The sequence below is a fragment of the Scylla paramamosain genome, chromosome 3, assembly GCF_035594125.1.
Source record: "Scylla paramamosain isolate STU-SP2022 chromosome 3, ASM3559412v1, whole genome shotgun sequence".
Taxonomy (NCBI): Eukaryota; Metazoa; Arthropoda; class Malacostraca; order Decapoda; family Portunidae; genus Scylla; species Scylla paramamosain.
The window spans coordinates 17,047,501-17,060,000 of record NC_087153.1 but is presented as its reverse complement, the minus strand read 5'-3'; the positions used below and the strand labels follow the sequence as shown (position 1 = coordinate 17,060,000).

The 12,500-nt window shown below is 50.2% G+C and overlaps 1 protein-coding gene across 6 annotated transcripts in view; it reads left to right on the top strand.

Annotated features, from left to right (window-relative positions):
- The window catches only part of LOC135091795 (FERM domain-containing protein 4A-like), a 149,902-nt gene that overhangs the window by 93,380 nt on the left and 44,022 nt on the right, over nucleotides 1-12,500 (top strand). Inside the window, exon 1 of one of the 6 annotated variants that reach the window (XM_063989810.1) lies at nucleotides 3,769-4,279. The exons of the other annotated variants lie outside the window; for them this stretch is intronic. The gene's annotated coding sequence lies outside the window, so the exon portion shown is untranslated. Of the gene's footprint in view, nucleotides 1-3,768; nucleotides 4,280-12,500 lie in introns of those variants that run through there. 6 annotated transcript variants of the gene reach the window in all.

Below are 12,500 nucleotides of genomic sequence, written 5' to 3'. Positions count from 1 at the left end.
ACTGAGAGGGAGCGTGAGAGGGATGGAGTGAGGGTGGGAAGTGAGCGGAGTGGGTTGTGGGAAGGTGTAGCCAGAAGAGTGATGCTGAGTCAGTGATGTGTCAGTGTTGTGTGATTCTTACTATGTGCATGTGTGGGTTGTTGGCAGTGTTGCTTTACGGCGAGAGAGAGAGAGAGAGAGAGAGAGAGAGAGAGAGAGAGAGAGAGAGAGAGAGAGAGAGAGAGAGAGAGGAGGAAAATAATGAAACACACACACAGCATGAACACCTTCCGTTACTTTTGACACACACACACACACACACACACACACACACACACACACACACACACACACACACACACACACACACACACACACACACACTGTCCCTGAAGCATCATTGTGTGGCGGCCGAGGACTGAAGGACTGGAGTCATCTGGGTGGAAGGAGTCAAGGGGGAGATCCTGGTGGCGGCTCCTAGTTAGTGGGACCCCTGTGGCCTCGCCCTGCCCTCGTCAACCCTCCTAGTGAACCATGTAGGACCTGAAATTTCCCATCAAACCTCCACATCTCTTCAGGAGGGCGCGATGCTCCCCCTTTTTCCCGCGGGGTGAGATGCGCATCTTAAAGGGAGCGGGTAGAGTAAAAGGGACAGCCTGTGTACCGCCCGCAGCGATGACTCTCAGGCGGGTACTGGGGAGGAGGGAGGGGGTCCGAGGGGCAGTGAAGTAAATAAAGCGTCACAAGTCCCCGTGTCAGTAACAAATGGTGGTCATGTGGGTGTGTTACGAGCGTGGTCACGATGGGGAGAAATGACGCGCCTTGTTACTGCTACCTACACCAGAAGACAGACGCCCTTGAAAATGTCATTCAGAAACTTGTGCAACTCTCTCTCTCTCTCTCTCTCTCTCTCTCTCTCTCTCTCTCTCTCTCTCTCTCTCTCTCTCTCTCTCTCTCGTACATCAAATTTAAAAGACAAGGTTATATTTGCCACAGCCAAAATAGACCATAACATCTCACACTTCTGACTATCTCACCTAATCTTGTCTTGTTAGGCTAAGGTCTCGCCCTCGCTGGCCCACGTCGCTCTGAAAGACTGAAAGCACATCCCTCATCCCGCAGCCTCCTCGCCATCCTCCAGCCAAGCAAGGCCCCTTCACACTTCCCGTTCTTCTCTCCCTCCACCTAAACCTTTACCTCCCATCACCTTCACTGCCTCCACCGCTTCCTCTCTCCACGGCTCCTGTCACATTCCTTATTCGTCACTATCCTTATCTCTTTCATCTTCCTCTCTCTCTCTCTCTCTCTCTCTCTCTCTCTCTCTCTCTCTCTCTCTCTCTCTCTCTCTCTCTCTCTCTCTCTCTCTCTCTCTCTCTCACTTCCTTCATCCCTCATCCCTTCCCTTCCCTATCTCTCTTTCTCTTGGTTTCTCTCTTATTCCCTCTTACTCCAAAGCCTTTTCTTCCCTCGAGCTTCTCTCTCATTAACATATTCAGCTCCATATATTCAAATTACGGTACTTACCCTCCTTTCTTCTCTCTCTCATCCCTCAAACTCAATTACCCTACTCTTAAAACCTCCTTCCCTCCTCTTCCTTCTCCTCCTCCTCTCCCTTCTCTTACCATACATCCGTCCTACACCCCTCTCCCTCTCCCTCTCTCTCATTCCCTGTCTCTCCCTTCTACTTCCCACCTCTCTCCTTCCCATTCATGACCTAAGTTTTCGGTCATTAATGGTTACCGCAGGACAGGCTAGAGTGGGCAAGCGCCTCCTCTCGTTTTCTCTCGCTCAGCACACCCCGTTTTTCGTTTTCTATGGAGAAGCGCCAAGTGAACGTTTTTTTTTTTTTTCGAGTTAGTGGGAAGAAGGTCATAACGAGAGAGAGAGAGAGAGAGAGAGAGAGAGAGAGAGAGAGAGAGAGAGAGAGAGAGAGAGAGAGCTGTATGTGTCTTGAATCACATTTAGTTACGGATGTCAATAGCATTTCTCTCTCTCTCTCTCTCTCTCTCTCTCTCTCTCTCTCTCTCTCTCTCTCTCTCTCTCTCTCTCTCTCTCTCCTTTTTCTTCTTCTTAACGGAGAGAGAGAGAGAGAGAGAGAGAGAGAGAGAGAGAGAGAGAGAGAGAGAGAGAGAGAGAGAGAGAGAGAGAAGGGGGAGGGGCAGACAGACAAACAGACAGACAGACAGGAGAAAAGGCTTTACAAAAAGAAAAAAATACACTAGATGTACGAGTGACAGAAGAGGAGGAGGAGGAGGAGGAAGAGGAGGAGGAGGAGGAGGAGGAGGAAGAAAAAGAGAGAGAGCACCGACATGACTGTCCAGGGTTTGGATGACCCACAAGCAAGGTTCACACACACACACACATACACACACACACACACACACACACACACACACACACACACACACACACACACACACACACACACACACACACACACACACACACACAGAGTTCGTGCTTCAATATAGGCTGTTTATGCAAATGTCTGGGTCTATTAAAATTGCGGAATGGGAGAAGGAAGAGGAGGAGGAACAGGAGAGAGGGAAAGAGGTAAGGAGGAGGAAGAAGGAAGATAAATGATAAAAGAAAGGAACAGAAGAGTGAGTGAGGCGGGAGTGACGGTGAGTTTGAGGTAGATGGTGGAAGGAGAGGGTTGAAGGAGGGAGGGAGGGAGAGAGAGAGAGAGGGAGGGAGGGATGGAGGGAGGGAGGGCCACTCACCAACCCTTGGGCGTAAACCTCAAAACTTTTGCCTCTAGAAGATACATTCCCGTGGCGCCCTTCTATCACATCGCCTGTGTGTGTGGCGTGAAGCAGCCGCGGCGTGACAGACTCCCTCCCTATACTTCTTGAATGAAAGTTCCGAGCGAGTATGCAGACTTGTGTACGTGAGAGTTTGTGTACGTGTTTGTGTGTGTGTGTGTGTGTGAGTGTGCGTGTGATGGTCAGGAGTGAGGGTGGGTAGAGTCCACGGCGTCTGTGGCGTGGGTATCCCCGGGGCACGGCCTGCGTTCCGTTTTCTACGCGCGGCCTCGGCTTCCTCTTACTGACTAGTCCTTCCCTGTTGTTCACCGCCCCTCTGCCGTGCCCTCCGCCTCCACGCCGCTCTCCACACCTCAGCTTCACTCGTAAGACTCCCTTTGTTACGGTAATTAGGTGAAATACTGAACTCCGACTTGAAATCTGGCGAACAGGTGTGTTTTAGCGGGACGTGGATCCAGGGGAGGGAGAAAGAGAGGTGGGGGCGCTCAGGTAGGCTGGAGGAGAGGGAGGGAGGGAAGGAAAGATGGAAGGAATAGAGAGAGAGAGAGAGAGAGAGAGAGAGAGAGAGAGAGAGAGAGAGAGAGAGAGAGAGAGAGAGAGAGAGATGAGAAAATCGTTCAAGTTGTAAGTGTTTAAGGATTCCCAAGCGGTTTCTCCGTCTCACATCATCGTAAACTCTGGGAAGTGATCGGGTGTGTGGGTGTGTGGCGTGCGTGTGTGTGCATAGGGCGAGGCGGCGCGCGGCGGGCATGGCGATGAAGTCACTCCGACACTCCCTGTGTCGTCACCTCGACGGCCGACGGCGGAGTGACGCGGCGGCAGGAGACACAAGGCACACGAGTAAAACAACCTGAACCTGTAGCTGTGTGTGTGTGTGTGTGTGTGTGTGTGTGTGTGGAGATTGGCAAGGGATGGCTGGCTATTTGTTTCCCTGTTTGTCTAGCTAAGCATCATGTGTGTGTGTGTGTGTGTGTGTGTGTGTGTGTAGTCGGAATAAAGAGAAAAAAGTGCCAAGCATCATTGGTAGGTGCTCACTTACACCGCCTCCTCCTGTTGCTCCTTCCCTGTGATGTATTAAAGGCGCCATCAACATGAAGGGGCCCGTACGAGTCCCATCTCAATAGATCAGCGTGACGGAGAGTGTAGAGCAACGCAGCTAACGCGTCGAGGGCCAGAAAATGGAATGTGCGTCTTGTGAACTTTATCTGTGCAGCAAATGGACTAAGTGGCAGCGCGGGGGAGCGGCCCGAGCTGAGGCAGAGGCCGGGCCGTGGCTCGTCGCCCTGCCAGAGTGACTTGGACTGGTGCGCGGTGTGGTGTGCGTCCCGTGTCGGTCCGCGAGCAGCATCACCTGATAAGTGTGCACCGTTGAGAAAAAAGTGTGTTGTGCCCCACATGTAAACAGCATTCCTGGCAGCACCCTTACCTCCCTCGCCCCACCGCAGGCCCAGCGAGGCGGAGGCGGCAGTGACAAGCAAAGGAGGCGAGGGAGTTTTTAAGGAGCGAGGAGAGGAGTGGACGGTCGCAGGTCTCAGGTGAGCGTCGCCTCGGGGCTGGCCAGACGCAGCCACCGCAGCCCGCCCGTGTACTGTACCCGGCCACTGTCCACCCAACCACACCACACCACTCCACAACCACAACACACCACACCACACCACACCACACCACGCCACACCACACCTCAGCCTTACCACTTACCTCTGCCTTGTACTGTACCCGACAACTATTCATTCTGCCCAGCCGTCCCATTACTCCACAAACCTGATTTTAGCCACCACTCCACCAGCCTCCACTCACACTCAGCCTCCACTCCATAATACAAGCACAGCGGAGCATCACCATCTCAATCACAACACGCCAGCATGTTACACAACTCACCACAGTACTTCCATCACCACAACACAGCATCACAACACCACACCTACACCACAGCCTATGCACGAAGTACTTGACTGACTGACTGACCTGAGCAACCTGACCACAACAGCGGCTCCACATTCGCTCCATAGCGCCTAAACACCACGGAAACACAATCACCACCACAACCCTCTCCTCACCATGCGAGTAATAATTACACACCACACCACATCACACATCAGAATAGCACCACAAAACAGCAGCAATCAGAACCACATCACACACCATTTCTAACATCACATTACAAAGATACAACATCACTAACGCAACATAACCCTTTGCTCAGCCAACCATGCCATGCCCTACTGCTGCCCGTCGCCCCTCAACACCACAACACCTGCAGAAGTAACGGTACTGCTCATCACCACTCACTTTACACCGCCACCACCACATACCACGGAAGAGTCGCCAAGGATATCACGTCACTAAAATGTGAAATAACAGCATATCCCAGTCAATCAGTCAGTCAGTCAGTCAGTCAATCAGGCTTTCTCACAGTGTTTCCCCCACAAGGGCTTTACGTGAAGCTGTCGCCTCAGTGCCACTTGTCAGCTATCTTCGGTGCCTGCTGTTTACCCCCACCACCATCAGCATCTCCTCCTCCTCCTCCTCCTCCTCCTCCTCCTCCTCCTCCTCCTCCTCCTCCTCCTCCTCCTTCATCTCCCGTTCCTCCCTCTCATCGTCTCCTCAACCTCCCTCCCTCCCTCTCTCTCTCCCTCTCTCCCTTCATTCCTCCCAGTGCACCTGACCAGATTGCTTCGCCTGTTACTTTTTTTTTTCCTTCATTCTCTCTCTCTCTCTCTCTCTCTCTCTCTCTCTCTCTCTCTCTCTCTCTCTCTCTCTCTCTCTCTCTCTCTCTCTCTCTCTCTCTCTCTCTCTCTCTCTCTCTCACGTATTGACAACGGTGCCCGATGTAATGGAAGGAATTTGTGTGTGTGTGTGTGTGTGTGTGTGTGTGTGTGTGTGTGTGTGTGTACGTGCGCATGCGTGCGAGATAATGCTTACATGTGTGCTTGAGTTTATTTATCAAAGGTTTGTATATTTGCGCTTCAAGTTTTTGTATGACACGTTTCTTGTGTGTGTGTGTGTGTGTGTGTGTGTGTGTGTGTGTGTGTGTGTGTGTGTGTGTGTGTGTGTGTGTGTGTGTGTGTGTGTGTTAAGGTTGCCTCGACAGGTGGCCGGCAGAACAGGGTCAGACGGAGGCAGAGTGTGGTAACCATTCAGCATGAAACAAATGAATATCACTCCCATTCCTCCATCCCCTTCACTCACTGCTGCTCACCCTTTCCCCATATCTACATCACCCCTGGCCTTCTCCCTCTTCCCCCCTTTACTTCAGAGCCACGCAAACAGTATAGCTGGCGGGGAAATGGGTCGCGTAGAGAGAGAGAGAGAGAGAGAGAGAGAGAGAGAGAGAGAGAGAGAGAGAGAGAGAGAGAGGGGGGGGATGCGAACAAGTGTTGAGTTGAAAATGAGAATCCTGGAGCTTAACATCCGTGGTGAAGCGGCGCCGCTCTAAGGGCATCACCAGAATCTCCCTGTTGGTGACTTGCAGACTTGTTTTTCTTTAGTTTCTTTTACCCAGTGTATGAGCAGCGCGTTCTCGTGGCTTTATCTTGTCTTGTGTCGCAGCATCGCCTTCTCGTCCCTGCATGCTGAGTAAGGGCTGATTTAGTGCCACATGAGCGCGCTGAGCCATTACTGCACAGCCTGATCAGCACCCCATCAGGTGGCGTCCCCGAAGAGCACTTGACGCGCGTTCGCCTCCTCCCACAGGGCCCATCACCGCGCCGCGAAACAATCCTCCACTGAGAACTGCTTGAAAAGTTATCCTGCGTAACGCCCCTCGGGACTCCAGGCACGCGGCGCCTCGTCACGACACCGCCCCTCCCACCCATGCACGCCCTGCATCCTCCACCCCCGCCCCACCACTGTCCTGCAGCTCACCACAGTTCACCACCCTGCGCCGCCAGGGAGTCACTGCACGCTGCCAGCTGACCGCCTGTGCTTGGTCCTGTTAGGGCTTGATTGCTCAAAAGTGGATCATGTCACAGTACACAGTGGCCTCCTCCTCCTCCTCCTCCTCCTCCTCCTCCTCCTCCTCCACGATGGGCCGGGTGTCCGAAGTCATTCCGTTGCTAGTGACTGAAATGTGTCGCCCTTCCTCCTCCCCCTTCCATGCCTGCCCTGCTCTGCCCCGCCTCGCCCCGTCCCGCCCCGCCCCTGGCCGTTGCCGCGCCGGGGCAGACCTCCCAGGGTGCGCGTCACGTCCCTCACTTGAAACAATGAAAGACATCCACCCTCACACCCGCTCCATATCGTAAATCTTTCTGCCTCCCTGCTCTCTCTCTCTCTCTCTCTCTCTCTCTCTCTCTCTCTCTCTCTCTCTCTCTCTCTCTCTCTCTCTCTCTCTCTCTCAAATACTGTACTATTCAAAGCAGCGTAATGGAAGCATAATCTCTCTCTCTCTCTCTCTCTCTCTCTCTCTCTCTCTCTCTCTCTCTCTCTCTCTCTCTCTCTCTCTCTCTCTCTCTCTCTCTCTCTAATACTGTACTATTCAAAGCAGCGTAATGGAAGCATAATCTCTCTCTCTCTCTCTCTCTCTCTCTCTCTCTCTCTCTCTCTCTCTCTCTCTCTCTCTCTCTCTCTCTCTCTCTCTCTCTCTCTCTCTCCCGCCATGGGTCGCATTGTAGTACACTCCTCCGCCTTAACTAAACACTCGCCTTTCCTTTCCCAAAACATTTTCCTTTCCTCAACACAGGCAGAGGAAGTTAAGCTGGGGAGGGAGGGAAGAAGGAGGAAACCCTCTTAGACATGCTTGAGAACCTTCCCTCCTTCCCTCCATTCCCTTCATTCCCTCCCTCCAGCCATTCCTTTCCTCCATCTATCATTTGTTGGTGATCATAAAAGCCGTGGAGGGAGGGAGGCATCCGTGGTGCTTCCTGTTCTTTAATAATAGGAAATCTTTACCCATGGATTCCTCCTCTTCTTCTATCTCCTCCTCTACCTCCTCCCATCCTTCCCTTCTTTCCTCCCCCCGTGTAAGATGATCGTGTGGTCGGTGGCACAAGAATAAGATGCTCAACTGTCGATCGTCTCAGGAAATGGTGTCCCTCTCCCCCCTACACGCCCCCTCTCCTTCCTCTTTGACCACCGAAAAACTATTCGATTCAAGGGGATGTGATTTTCTCCTCCCCGGGACCACAGCGGTTGGAGGGAGGCAGGGAGGGAGGGGTGGAGGAGAGGGAGGGAGGCTCAGAGAAGCGGAACAGGTACACATGAGAGAGGAAAGGAATGGAGGGAATGGTGATCTAACTCTCTCTCTCTCTCTCTCTCTCTCTCTCTCTCTCTCTCTCTCTCTCTCTCTCTCTCTCTCTCTCTCTCTCTCTCTCTCTCTCGCTTTGGCCAAGGACGTTGAGATAAATTAAATAAAAAGTGGTTTTCTTTAGGCTCTCTTTCCACATCCTCTCTCTCTTTCCCTTCTTTTCCTTCATCCTTTCGTTTTTTTTCCTCATCCTGCCCATACAACTTTTTTTCCTCCTCCTCCTCCTCCTCCTCCTCCTCTTATTTCCTCTGCCTCCTCCTCTTCGTTGTCCGCATATTTGGGCCGGTTTGTTTTCCCTTCCATTCTTCTCCTTTTATTTTCCTTCTCGCATTATCCGGTTTTTCTTGTTTGTGTTCCATTTTCATGTCTCTTTCACACACACACACACACACACACACACACACACACACACACACACACACACACACACACACACACACACACACACACACACACAGTTTCCCATGATCATCAACGGGGAAAAAAGAGAAAGAAAGGGGAAAAAAGGAAGGAACGCGGGTCATCGAATGGGGAAAAAGAAAAAAAAAAGAATCTCTGGTGGAAATCTCGGAATGAAAAATGGCCGCATAGATCGAGGGGGAATAAAAAAAGGCACCCCGAAAGAAAGGCCGAACTGAAAGCAATAGAAAACGAGGTGAAGGCGATTGAGAATAGAAATTGGAGTGAGGGGGCAGTGGTGGGTTTTGTTGGAGAAGGGGTGGTGGTGGTGGCGGTGATGGTGGCGTTTAAAGGGCTTATCAAAGGGAGGGGAGCAGCAGGTAAGGTGGACGGAGGGTGTGGGAAGGCGGCAGGTACAAGCACAGGTAACAGGTATAGAGGCAAGGAACCCACAAGACGTCGAGGTGAAGAAAAGGAAACTTTGATATCACTTGTTGTTGTGACTCACCGGCCGTTACACCGACTGACTCAGTAACTCCCTGACTGACTGACTTCGTAACGATCCTTTCCTGCTGCTATTAGGGGCGAGGGAAAGGATTTGTGAAGGTCAGGGAAGGTACACCAACCACCGACTGAATCAATGACTTAAGTAACGTTTCTTTCCTATTTCTATGTGTACTGTGATGAGAGGAAGTACTTCAGCAGATCAGGGAGCATGTACACCAACCTCCAACTGACTCCTGTTACTATTCTGCTATTAGCTTTGAGGACACTGGTTTGTAAAGGTCGGTAAAATTACAGTCCCCAATGAGTGTCTGGCTTAGTAACGTCGCCCCCTCCTGCTGTACTACTGCTGGAGGACGGGAGGATCAAGGGACAGTGAAGGTCAGGAAGAAATGTTCGCCTCTTATAATGGGTTAGTTTAGAAGAGGTAAACACACAGTACATGTAAAGAAACCTGAAAGAATATTGAGGTTATGATGAGGAAAACTACTTAAGTGTTCATATTGGTAGGTTGCGCGCTTACTTTTAAATCTCTCTCTCTCTCTCTCTCTCTCTCTCTCTCTCTCTCTCTCTCTCTCTCTCTCTCTCTCTCTCTCTCTCTCTCTCTCTCTCTCTCTTTGCATGCAGACTAGAGTTTTCACCTTGCTTAACTTTGACCAAATTTGGGTTGCAACACCTGCTGGTCGTCCGGCACGGCGCGAGGATGAGCCGCGGCGTGGGCGAGGCGGAGCGGCGAGAGACTCCTGGATGGCACTTATTCCCTTCACGCAGACTGACAGAGACAGATAAATGGATAGATAAATAGGCAGAGAGTTAAATAGATGGACAGACACAGATAGATAGATAAGTGGATGAATAGAAGGATAAACAGCGATAGATTGATAGACAGATAGATAGATAGATAGATAGATAGATAGGCAGGAAAAGTGTGCAGTAAGGATGACGTGGTAATTCTGGTGATTATATTCAGATGGATGCCACGATTCTCGGGGCGCGCAGTGAGCCTTGCTTGTGGTGTTTTTAATTAGGAACACACTCACTCGACGAGGCTTTCCCCGACGCCCGACGCCCCAGGGTCACTTTCTGCTCGCGAAAATATGAACGGAGAAAGTTTTACGTCGCTGTCTGGTGTGTGTGTGTGTGTGTGTGTGTGTGTGTGTGTGTGTGTGTGTGTGTGTGTGTGTGTGTGTGTGTGTTGTTTCTCCTGCCCACGCCCGGCCAAACTCGTAGGAGGGAAGTTTTCTCCTGCATTCTCTATAGCTAGCTCTTCCCCAGTTAATGGTTTTATTATGTATTTCTGCGTGTCTCGTTTTTTACTTGGATTCCAGCGTGAAGGGTGGAGAAAAGCGAGGGAAGCTGCGTCACAGTTCGCGACTCTGTTTGTATACAAGAAAATAGGGGAAGCAGCAAGAAGCCGTCAGGGATACACGTGGCAGACCCTGTGTTGTGTATTCCCGTGTGTTAGACATGTGGCCCTTGTGGTGTTATAGGCTTTAGTTGAAGTGACACAGGTTTTTAAAGGTGTTTCTATGATTGTGGCGACACATTAACAAGATTTCTACATTATCAACAGGAGAAGCACTCTTAAGAACCCGGCTAATCATCTCTGTGGCCTTGGAAAGTCGTCGTGGTGAGAAAGCAAAGCGTTTCAGAATACAGGCCGTAAACTGACAATGACACACTCCTCACCACCACTCCCAGTCGAGGCTTCCAGGCACTCCGCACTCCTCACATCCCTCGCAGACTTTTCACCAAGCCCCGACATCACACACACACGCACACACATTCTGGGAAAGTAGTTGCTGAAAAGTATCGATATTTTCTGGTCAAACAAGTTGTGGGAAGTCATTTTCATGGTGGAGTTTCCTCAGCTTCCCACAGACACGCCAGGTAAATACCCTTCCTTGTTTGATGATGACGAAGCGAGCGTGTCTCCTTCCTTACCTTCCTTCCCTACGCCACGCTCAACCACACCACCCTTCCTTCTTCCTCGCTCACCCTCCCCGTCCCCTTCCCAGCAGACATCAGGGAACGCAGCAAGAACCCGAGAACCTCCTTGGCGTTGCAATGTGTTGTTTTTACTTCCGAACTTCACCGCGAGTTTTGAAGCGAAAAGTTCCTGGAGATTTTTATTGCGTTTCGTTATGTTGTTGCTTTACCTGGGAAGATCATCACGTTCGTTATCTTGGCTTATTTTTTGCTCTTGTTTCCTAAAGCTGAAAGTTCCTGTGAGGATTTTTATTGCGTTTCTTTGTTATCTCTTTACCTGGCAAGATGATCACGTTCGTTACCTTACCTTTTGTTGACTTTCGTTGACTTTTGTTTGTCTTGCTTCCCTGCGATGACTGTACTCTGCTACACTGACGATACACAGGGAGACCAAACCGCAGCGGACCTGTTGTGCTGTACCTTGCGAGGCTGCGTGTGATAAGCTACACATCATAATCTTGAGTGAAAGTTTTACGATAGGGATCTGTGATGTTGTAGCGCCAAGTTCGGTTTTATCAGGTAATCAGTCAACCAGTCAATCCTTCGCAGCATTTACTGAAACATTAACCCTTTCATAATCACACTTAAATTTTGTACTATAGTCTCTTGAAAGAAAAGAAAACGAGGGAGAGAAAAAAAGATACAAAATAAACCACTCTCTCTCTCTCTCTCTCTCTCTCTCTCTCTCTCTCTCTCTCTCTCTCTCTCTCTCTCTCTCTCTCTCTCTCTCTCTCTCTCTCTCTCTCTCTCTCTCTCTCTCTCTCTCTCTCTCTCTCGTTTTCATGCAGGCAATTTTACCCACAAAGGAAAAATAAAGAGTGAAGTATACATGTCACCAGCAGGAGGAAGGTGTCGGCGGGGGAGGAAGCTGCGTGGTGGTAGGGCTGGATGGGGCCTGTGCAGTCAAAAGGGTGTGGTAGATTGCAAGGTAGACTCGCAGGATGAAGGGCGCCGCAGGGTGGTGGTGGTGGTGGTGGTGGTGGTAACAGACCGTGGTGCATGGAGGGCCGGAAGTGCCATACTATCAACTACGCAATGCACGTGAAGAACAGTGAAAGCCGGCACTGTTCCCGAGCCACCTTTGTTGTTTTGTTCGTGAGATTGCTTATTTATTTATTTATCTATCTGTCTGGTAGTTTACGTATGTATATATTTATGTTTGTATTTCATTATTTTCCGTTTATTCAATTATAGATTAAAACCACAACTTGTTTAATTTACGTTTTTTTTTATATATATTCATTTGTTTGCTTTATATTCTTTTATATTATGATAATATTCTGATATTTGGTTTGTGTATGCGTTTCTTTCATTCATTCATCATTTATTTATTCACTTGCGTGTTTAACATGAAGTGACGTTCTAAACCAAAACTCCAAATAAGAGAGAGAGAGAGAGAGAGAGAGAGAGAGAGAGAGAGAGAGAGAGAGAGAGAGAGAGAGAGAGAGAGAGAGAGAGAGAAAACAAGCAAATAATCACCCGTCAAAACACGACTCTCACAAAAGCAGAATATAACTATATAAACATAGTTAGGTATTTGATATGGAAGGCGGCACAAAGGGATCCTCTGAGGCGCCAGGCAGCTCAGCGGGACAAGGCTGCACTGAGCGCCCCAGGGAACA